We start from the raw sequence: 9,503 nt of genomic DNA on the forward strand, positions 1-9,503 counted from the left end.
GTAGAAAGAGAAAATTAAAATCAGGAAGAAAGGACAGGACATTTTTTTTTCCTTTTGGAATGAGTTAGTGCAGGAAAAGATACAAGAAGAAATAATATCAGAATGTTTAGCTTAACCTTAATCTTTAAATGGCAAACATGGAAAGATGAGGGCAAGCCAGCATTTTGTCATTTTCACATAATTTCACAGAAGGTACAATGAGGAACACTACAAAGCTTATGGAAATTGCCACTGCTTTGTGAGCAGATCTCACCATGTTCAAGTGCTAACTCTGGATTTTTTAAATGACAAGAAAAGCTAGCAACAATATTGCTGGAGAATATTTTAGAGCACATATGTAAAGAAGAAGCGGCCAAGGAAAAACAGCCACCAGCATCAACTGAAATTATCTGCCAAAGCAACACCTACAGATGTATTCTTTTAATACAAGTTACGTTTCTTCTATTTCAACTACGTATCTTTATGCAAAACAGTACAGAAATATAAACTGTGCAACAAAGTCTGCAGTGTCCCACTGAAGCTGCTTCAATAAGCAAGACACTGTGCCCCAGATCTGCAGGAAAAATACTTCTTCCAAACAGAAAGGCTATTTCACACTGGCCTTGCTGTTTGACATGTCAAAATGCTAAAAATGCTGCTGTGACACCACTTGAGCACTCAAAACAAGTCAGATATGATTCCTTAGATGCTGCATAAAGTACATTCCAACCAGAGCTTGCATTCATTAGGATTCTCTTGAAAATTAATCCAAATCACAGCTCTTAATTCACTTGCCACAGTAAAACAGGGCAAACACTCATTAACAGCTTCAGATGAGTTTAACCTGAACCAAAAAATCAGATTTATGTGTGTGTTTCAGTTAAAGGACTTCACCCCAAACCCACTAAGTTTAACAGCTGCTGGAGGTACATCACTGTTGCACACAGAAATATCACCTGGTGAAGTCCTTAACAACACACCTGAGGAGCTCAAAAGGTTCCAGATCATCTCTAAAGAGTCCCTCACCCTCAACATGGAAAATCTGCCATGGAGAACTGCCTTCTCCTTGTGTTAGCAGACTGTTTGTTAAGCTCTGGATACTTGCAGCAAAGGGAACTGGCTGCTGTCCCTGGGCAGAGCAGAGAGGGGCAGGCAGCACTGCAGGTTATCCTGGACACGGCAGGTATCACTGCAGGTTATCCTGGACAGGGCAGGTATCACTGCAGGTTATCCTGGGCAGGGCAGGAATCACTGCAGGTTATCCTGGGCACAGCAGGTATCACTGCAGGTTATCCTGGACAGAACAGGTATCACTGCAGGTTATCCTGGGCACAGCAGGAATCACTGCAGGTTATCCTGGACAGAACAGGTATCACTGCAGGTTATCCTGGGCACAGCAGGAATCACTGCAGGTTATCCTGGGCACAGCAGGTATCACTGCAGGTTATCCTGGACAGAACAGGTATCACTGCAGGTTATCCTGGGCACAGCAGGAATCACTGCAGGTTATCCTGGGCAGGGCAGGTATCACTGCAGGTTATCCTGGGCACAGCAGGTATCACTGCAGGTTATCCTGGGCACAGCAGGAATCACTGCAGGTTATCCTGGGCACAGCAGGTATCACTGCAGGTTATCCTGGGCACAGCAGGAATCACTGCAGGTTATCCTGGGCAGGGCAGGAATCACTGCAGGTTATCCTGGGCACAGCAGGTATCACTGCAGGTTATCCTGGGCAGAACAGGAATCACTGCAGGTTATCCTGGGCACAGCAGGAATCACTGCAGGTTATCCTGGGCAGAACAGGAATCACTGCAGGTTATCCTGGGCACAGCAGGAATCACTGCAGGCTATCCTGGGCACAGCAGGTATCACTGCAGGTTATCCTGGGCACAGCAGGAATCACTGCAGGTTATCCTGGGCAGGGCAGGTATCACTGCAGGTTATCCTGGGCACAGCAGGTATCACTGCAGGTTATCCTGGGCAGGGCAGGAATCACTGCAGGTTATCCTGGGCACAGCAGGTATCACTGCAGGTTATCCTGGGCACAGCAGGAATCACTGCAGGTTATCCTGGGCAGGGCAGGTATCACTGCAGGTTATCCTGGGCACAGCAGGTATCACTGCAGGTTATCCTGGGCAGGGCAGGAATCACTGCAGGTTATCCTGGGCAGGGCAGGAATCACTGCAGGTTATCCTGGGCACAGCAGGTATCACTGCAGGTTATCCTGGGCACAGCAGGAATCACTGCAGGTTATCCTGGGCAGGGCAGGTATCACTGCAGGTTATCCTGGGCACAGCAGGAATCACTGCAGGTTATCCTGGGCACAGCAGGTATCACTGCAGGTTATCCTGGGCACAGCAGGTATCACTGCAGGTTATCCTGGGCAGGGCAGGAATCACTGCAGGTTATCCTGGGCACAGCAGGTATCACTGCAGGTTATCCTGGGCACAGCAGGTATCACTGCAGGTTATCCTGGGCACAGCAGGTATCACTGCAGGTTATCCTGGGCACAGCAGGTATCACTGCAGGTTATCCTGGGCAGGGCAGGAATCACTGCAGGTTATCCTGGGCAGGGCAGGAATCACTGCAGGTTATCCTGGGCACAGCAGGTATCACTGCAGGTTATCCTGGGCAGGGACATCCTGGGCAGTTCTCAGCTGGGAACAGCAGCCCAGCGCTCACTCAGCTCTGAGCTCTGCTTCTCAGGCAGCACCAGCCCCTCTGCCACTCCAGAAACATCAAGTAACTCCAGCTAGGAAAGCCAAGCACTGGAATTAGCTGTTGATCAGGCTATGGGAAGGGTTCCCAGAGCTGGCACAGCTGGAATTCCGGGAGAAGAGCTCTGCTATTGCTGCCATGCATCACACTGCACTCACTTCTCTCACAAAAGCAGAAGATTAGGATGTAAAGTTCTCTTTGGAAACAAGCAAATGTAACCCTGCAGTATTTTTCTTGAAATGACAACTCTAACTACAGCATTGTTAGACTTCAAAATTGTGAATATTTCAGCTACTAACTAAATACATTCTTCCACACAGTGCAGCCAGTTTCAGTATTTCCACTGATACGGATCTGCCACAGTTCAAGATGAAAAAAGAATTACAAGATGAATCTTAACTCTTTTCTTTTCCCCCTAGTAGCATTTATCACTGACCACATCACATTTTTGTAAGAGCAGATAATAATACAATTCACACTAGGAAAAAATCTTTCATGAAAACAGCAAAGTGAGGGAAGTGACAAAAAAATCTTTTCTTTTTTTGCAATACCAATTAATCAGGAAGAAGAAATAATTCCAGTTTCCCTCCCAGAGTCCAAGCAAAAGTAAATGGAAGCTTCTTTCAGATAATATCATAACCAGAAAAGTTAGTTTTTCAATACTCTGACCCACACTAGCATTTTACTGGGAATCTCACAAGTATGGTCTCTTATCTTCCATGAGGCCAACATGCAGCACTGTTCCTATTTTCCTCTTCTACTGAGACTAAATTTAGTCACAAATAAATCATCCCTTAACCCTACAAGATGGTGGTAAGCACAAGGAACAGTGTCCCACTGTGAATGTACTAAATGTACTAACCATCTTCCCTTGGCAAATTCTCCTGTGGATTTCAAGAACCTTTGTTTTTTCTGCTGATATAGGAACCCTTACCCAAGATTACAAAAAAAAAAAAAAAGACACTCCCAACACAAAGAGTTTAAAAAAACAAAGCAGCTGAAGCCAGTGCTAAACCATTTCTCCTCAAGACAGCTTGCAGAACTTCACAATTGTGAAACAAAATTCTCTTGTTCGCCGTTCATTAAGAGAACAAAACTTCAAAGAGCATCCTATATCCAAGCCAAATTTAAAAATTATAAAAAAATAATCACAACAGCCCAAGTAAAAACTTTAGATGAATATTTTTATATCTTTAAATTGGCATAGCACCTTTGCAGGCACAAAGATCTGACCTGCTCTAGCATAAGTTGAAAATGCTATCTAGAGATTATGGAAAAACTTGTAAGAAGGACTATCAGAAAAAGAACAGGCAAGAATTACCCAATACTGAAGAAAAAGGTTTGGGAAAGGACAGTTATGAACCCATTTTCTGTATGAAATATTTAAAATGGGTAACATCACACCCTGCTTGAAATGCCAGCTAAGAAAAATGTCTTCTCAGCTCGCAGGTGACTGTCCAAAACAACTCAGAGACCATCAACGGTGGGAAATGTTTATAATCTGGCAGCAGACAATTAATGTACTGCAGTGCAACCTGTAGCAACTAAAACCAGCCTGTTTCCTTACACCAGCCCAGTCCTAGGCAGTGAAAAGCTATGGAGAACCCAGCTTCCCTCGAGACATGCCTGGATCAGGACCTGGCATGTGAAAAGCACAGTCAAAAGCCACCTGCACAACTCCAAGGAGTTTTATTGGGAAGGCAATTGTGGCACCAGAGGGGGCAGGAACACGAGTCTTGTCAAAAGATCTGGTGGTTTTCAATAAAAGCTGTATTGGGGCATAGCAGAAATGTAAGAAATTCTGGAGGGATGACTTGAACATCGAACCTCAGGATAAAGAATCCAGTAAGATGAGCTGTGTTTAGCAGTGCTGTCACACTCAGCCCCTGTTCCTATGGCTTTTGTGAACCAGTGGCTCAGAGGGCAGGTGCTCCTGGCTGCAGCTGACAGAAAACAGAAGATTCATTTTAAAAAAAGGTTTGTAACCTTCTGGAAGATCTCTCTGTCACATAAATTAATAATGCCTTTCATGTCCCCCAAGACAAACACTAATTGCACATTAGCTAATTCTAAGTAAGCAAGCAACCAACTACACACAACTGTGCTGCAGAAATACAGGGAAAATCCAACCTGCATTTCTTAAAACAAAAAGAATGTCAGAGTACCTCCTGCAGCCTTCAGCAAGTCCTGTGAATTTCTCTGCTTTGATTTCTGTTCAGGACTGACACCAGCTGACAAACTGCAACATCCATGGAGCAAATTCCTTAAGAGCATCAGTGCCTGAGAGGCAGGAGTGGGGCAGTGGGACCACGGAGCAGGCATGTCCCAGCCCAGGGACCCCTCCTGCCCCTCAGCTGCACACACCAAGCCACAGAGCAGCTCCCACACCGAGTCCTGGGTGCACAAGGAAAGCTTTGAATGGCAGTTTCATAATAAAGGCCAAGTCAGCCTTTACAAGAGGCATCTTAATCTGATAAAGGTCTGCACATCAGACACATTAGACTTCATTAACAGAGGTAGCAATTGTTGCCATTTACATAATTCACACCCCAATAGTTAATAGTGAGTACATCTGGATTACACAGTAGGACAGAGACTGCAGAGTAGACAGAACAGAGAGGGGGGACAGGTAGGAAAGATGCAATTCCAAAACAAAACAAAAAAGCTTACATTCCAAGAAAACCCTGCCAGGAATCTAAATAGCGGGTATGATGAGAGAATTCACAACTTAGTGTCACACTGTGTTAGGAACAGCAAAAGCACGACACAGACTCTCTGGCTTGGTTGCAAAAGAGAGCAAGTTTTATTCTTCAGATCTTCTTTTATAGACAGATCCAAAGAGGTAAAACTCATTGCTCATGAAACCAACACATCACCATCATTGGACAGACAGGAACAACACCCCCTGACTGCCACAAGTAAACAACAAGGCACAAACAACTCCTGCAAAGGTTGTTTTCCTTCTCTGAGGATTGTTTGGATTCTTCCTTATCATTTCTCAGGCCAGAGTGAGAAAGTTCTGTGACTTTTAGCTTCACACAGGCTCAAACTAATGCCTGAAGCCTAAAAATCTCTTATTTGACCACTGTCAGTTCCCACAACTTAGGAGGTGTGCTAACCAAGAGAAAAAATGAATTCCTGTTATTCCTAGTCCACATCACAGCTACAAAACCTATGGTTGCTCCATGACCTTGGATAAAAAGTATGAAGCCTCTGTCTCTTAGGGCTGTTTTAGGTTTGACTAGATTTGGAAGGCAGGAAGGCTCACTACTTTTCATGTTAAAGAAATGACTATTTCACACAAAAAGGACAGAAGAAAGTTGATTTTGGAAACTGCAAGCCAGCCAATGCTGGACACGAGGCACTGAACCCATGGAATTCAGGCTTGATGGTCAAAATGTCCTTCTGGCCAAAAAAACAAAAAGGATGAATGTGAAATTAAGAGAGAAATAAAACAAAAAACCGTTCATATTAGGATTGAGTCTCATTCCTAAAGAGCACATATATAAATGCTGCCATCTGTTTCTATCCAATCCTTTTTAAAAGCTGGGGGGATGGTGGTGGTGGTGTTTGTTTTGTATTTTTTAAATTAAATTCACCTACTTGCACATCTGCCAGATTCACTGACTGTAACAGAGCCTTTGCTCTGTCTCACCAAACACAAAATGTGAATTAATACATTCTCCACCAAATACACAGGCAGGGAAATCGTCCCAGAAAAGCATCTCAGAAATCCCCAACATTCTTCAGGTGACTTTGACATATTAAAAAAACATGTTTTGTAAAAGGCAGGTCATCAACCGTGACACTAGCAGTTTTAGGGAAAAAACCAGCATTCGTTTGTCAAGGGAGGGTTTTGTTCCTAAGCAGACAGTGACACTGCTGTTAAACACTTGTTACACCTGAAAGCTTAGCAGAAATGGCACCCACACATTTTAAATCACCACAGAGCACGAGAACACCTTGATGTCCTTTCCAGACCCCTTTCTGTTTCCCATTCCTGAAGGTATCCCACCCAGCAAACACCACCTGCAGCTCTGTAAATGACAGCCAGAAATACTCATTCATCAGTTTCCTAGTTAGTTTCTCTCTCATGTGTACACAATTCCTTTCATGCCATTTACCTACTCAACACAGAGGGCATAACGCAGCACATGCTCTGTTCCACTCTACAGCACCTTCTCTGCAAAGCAGTTCCCATCAAGTTTTGTTTCTTCTAGCACCCTTAAATCCAAAAGAACAGCAAAAAGGATTTGCTGTCACCACCACAGTTCCGTTCCTTTCTCCCTTCCCAAAAAAACAAGACCACAAAAACAAAAGGTTTATTATTATTATTATAATAATAAATGCATATATTTCAGCTAAACCTTTATTTACACATGTCTGGCTAGGTGCACCAGGATTTCTTTTGTGCAGTGACTGGGATATAATTGTAAGGCTCTAAATTTAAAGCAGATGTGAAGAAAAAAAATAATCACGTGCTCTTTTTAAAGGCAAAACACAAAAAGCAACAGGTATCAGAACTTCAACATATCACTCATATCACACATATCACCTCCTAGGGATAAACTGATTAAAGTAACTCTGGCTCTTCTAGTCTAGAAGACTGAAGACTGTGGATGGTAATTTTCTGTCACTGCATGGCTGAAGAGTTTGTAGGCTCATTTTAGAGTATAAAATCAGTAAGTATTATGTGATTGCATCCAAGGCTGTTTCTCTCTTTCCCATAGGTGGCATGTAACTTCCTGATAGCAGAAACAAAATGTTAAAGGCACTGAAGGTATTTCAGCAGCCCAGAAATGCTCAGGAGCACTGGTGACCCCACACAGCCAGCCTAAAGTCACCAAGGGCAACATCCCAGTGCAAGGCAAAGCAGCTGCAGCTCCAGAAATTCCACCATAACCTCACCCTGACAACAGCACCCATATTGACACAAGGCACGTGCCAGAGAGCATCACTGCTGCGACATCAGCACTGCATTTTCCAGGATCTCCTGGATGCCAAACCCCTGCCTTCAACAGGCAGCAGTGGATGGGACCCTGCTCTCCTCACCTCTCCAGCCACCCTCTCGCAGCAGGGTGGCCAGCAAGGGTCAAGAACCCCCACTCTGGGTTTAGTTCTATTATTTAAAAAGCCACAAGCATCCCTCCACGTTTGCACCTCTGACCAAACCGTACCCAGCTAAAGCAAGCCAGACCCTCCAAACAGAAGCCAGCTCTCCAGTGGCTTAGCCAGGTGAGAGCTGCAACAAAACTCTCACCCCAGAGAGGTTTTCAGAACAGGCTGGAAAAGAGGGAGGGGTGAGGGGATGAGAGATAACAATGGGAGATTATCCTGCTCCACAAAGTAAGGAACAGCAGCAAGGAACTCACGCACTGGTTAGGATAATGTGGTGAAATACTTCTGTTCCTACAGCAGCACACATAACTGCTATCAGGAACTGAAAAAGCAGCAGGTTCAAAGAGAAACAGCAAACAAAAAACCCAAACAAACAACAAAAAAAAAAAAAATAAAGAAAAAAACAAAGAACCCACTAAATACCAAAGCCCCCTAAAAACATAGCCAGGGTTTCTCTCATCACCAAGATTTGCAATTCAGTAAAAGGGAACAGGCCACATAAATACCAAACTTGCCTTTTTTGCTAATCATGCCATTAGCCACATATTACAGATGAAAAGTTACGTGAACAGAATCTCAGAAAAAGCTCATGACAGGATCAAAAAGAATGCTAAAAATTATGAAAAACATGATGCTTTAACACAGCCCAGAGAGCAGCTTCTCTTCAGTTCAGGCTTCTGCTAACATCCCAACAGTGATTTCATTACAGTCAAATTGGTTTCCCAGAAGTGGTGGAAGAAGTTCAAATTATACCAAAGATTATGATAAACTCACATTTCATTGAACAGATCCCAACCTTTTTGTAGCTGCGGCCCCTCCTGCGGCTTGATGGAATCAGACAATTCCAAATTCATGGATGATACAGTAGGCATAGACTTGACTATTCTGGGAACTGCTGTTCTGGGATAAAAGTTCTGAACTGTGCTTCCAGAAGCGATCTATACATTATAGTACAGCTGTTAACTAAATAATCACTGCTGAAAAACATCCCCTATTTTACCACCAGCTCTGGTCCCAGCAGCACGGCCAAGGTGCTGATTTGATTTCTCTGTGCCCATCCCATTCGGAGTGGCTCGAAGGGTGCTGCAGCCTCCGAAGTGAGCCCGAATTGGGGCACACATGCGAGCAGCTCCCAGCACAAAGGCCAGAGCCGTGTCAGCCTGTGGCTCAGGAGGGGATGTGTGTGCAGCCACCTACGGCTACAGACGCAATAATCTCAGGGAGCAAAGGAGGTTACAGCTGCTGGAGGTTACTGCTGCAGACATCCCTGCCCAGCTGGCCATTGTGTGAGAATTCCAGCCCCTGGGCCAAAGCACACAAGTTTCAGTGCCTGTTGGATCTCAGGTAACACCTTACCCACCTACAACCACCCCGCATACTCGAGCGTGCCCCCAGAACGCAGAACACACATTGTTCTTGGGAACAATTCTATTTTTATCCATTCGCTTCCATTCTCTCGGCTCCTGTACTGCTTCCCACCACCAGCAGCACCTCCGTAGGTGTTTCCTTATGTCTTTGCATCTCCCATTTTTCCACCGGGGCTTCCCTGAAAACCATTCCACACCGGATCAGCACAAACCAGAAGGCGAAACTTGCAGAGCGCATGCAACAATCCAGGTTAAATAAACCCTGGGCTTCCCAATTAACCTTCAGCTCTCTGGCTGCAAACCAGACAGATGTGGAAGGGC

The 9,503-nt window shown here is 44.6% G+C and overlaps 1 protein-coding gene across 31 annotated transcripts in view; it reads right to left on the minus strand.

The window, feature by feature from the left end:
* ERC1 (ELKS/RAB6-interacting/CAST family member 1) overlaps positions 1–9,503 on the minus strand; it is a 272,618-nt gene that overhangs the window by 262,238 nt on the left and 877 nt on the right. The window contains exon 1 of one of the 31 annotated variants that reach the window (XM_086886161.1): positions 8,612–8,753. The exons of 29 other annotated variants lie outside the window; for them this stretch is intronic. The gene's annotated coding sequence lies outside the window, so the exon portion shown is untranslated. Of the gene's footprint in view, positions 1–8,589; positions 8,754–9,503 lie in introns of those variants that run through there. One more of the 31 variants, XM_086886162.1, reaches the window with a different exon arrangement.

Source organism: Cyanistes caeruleus, chromosome 4 (assembly GCF_971803275.1).
Source record: "Cyanistes caeruleus chromosome 4, bCyaCae1.hap1.1, whole genome shotgun sequence".
NCBI classification, from domain to species: domain Eukaryota; kingdom Metazoa; phylum Chordata; class Aves; order Passeriformes; family Paridae; genus Cyanistes; species Cyanistes caeruleus.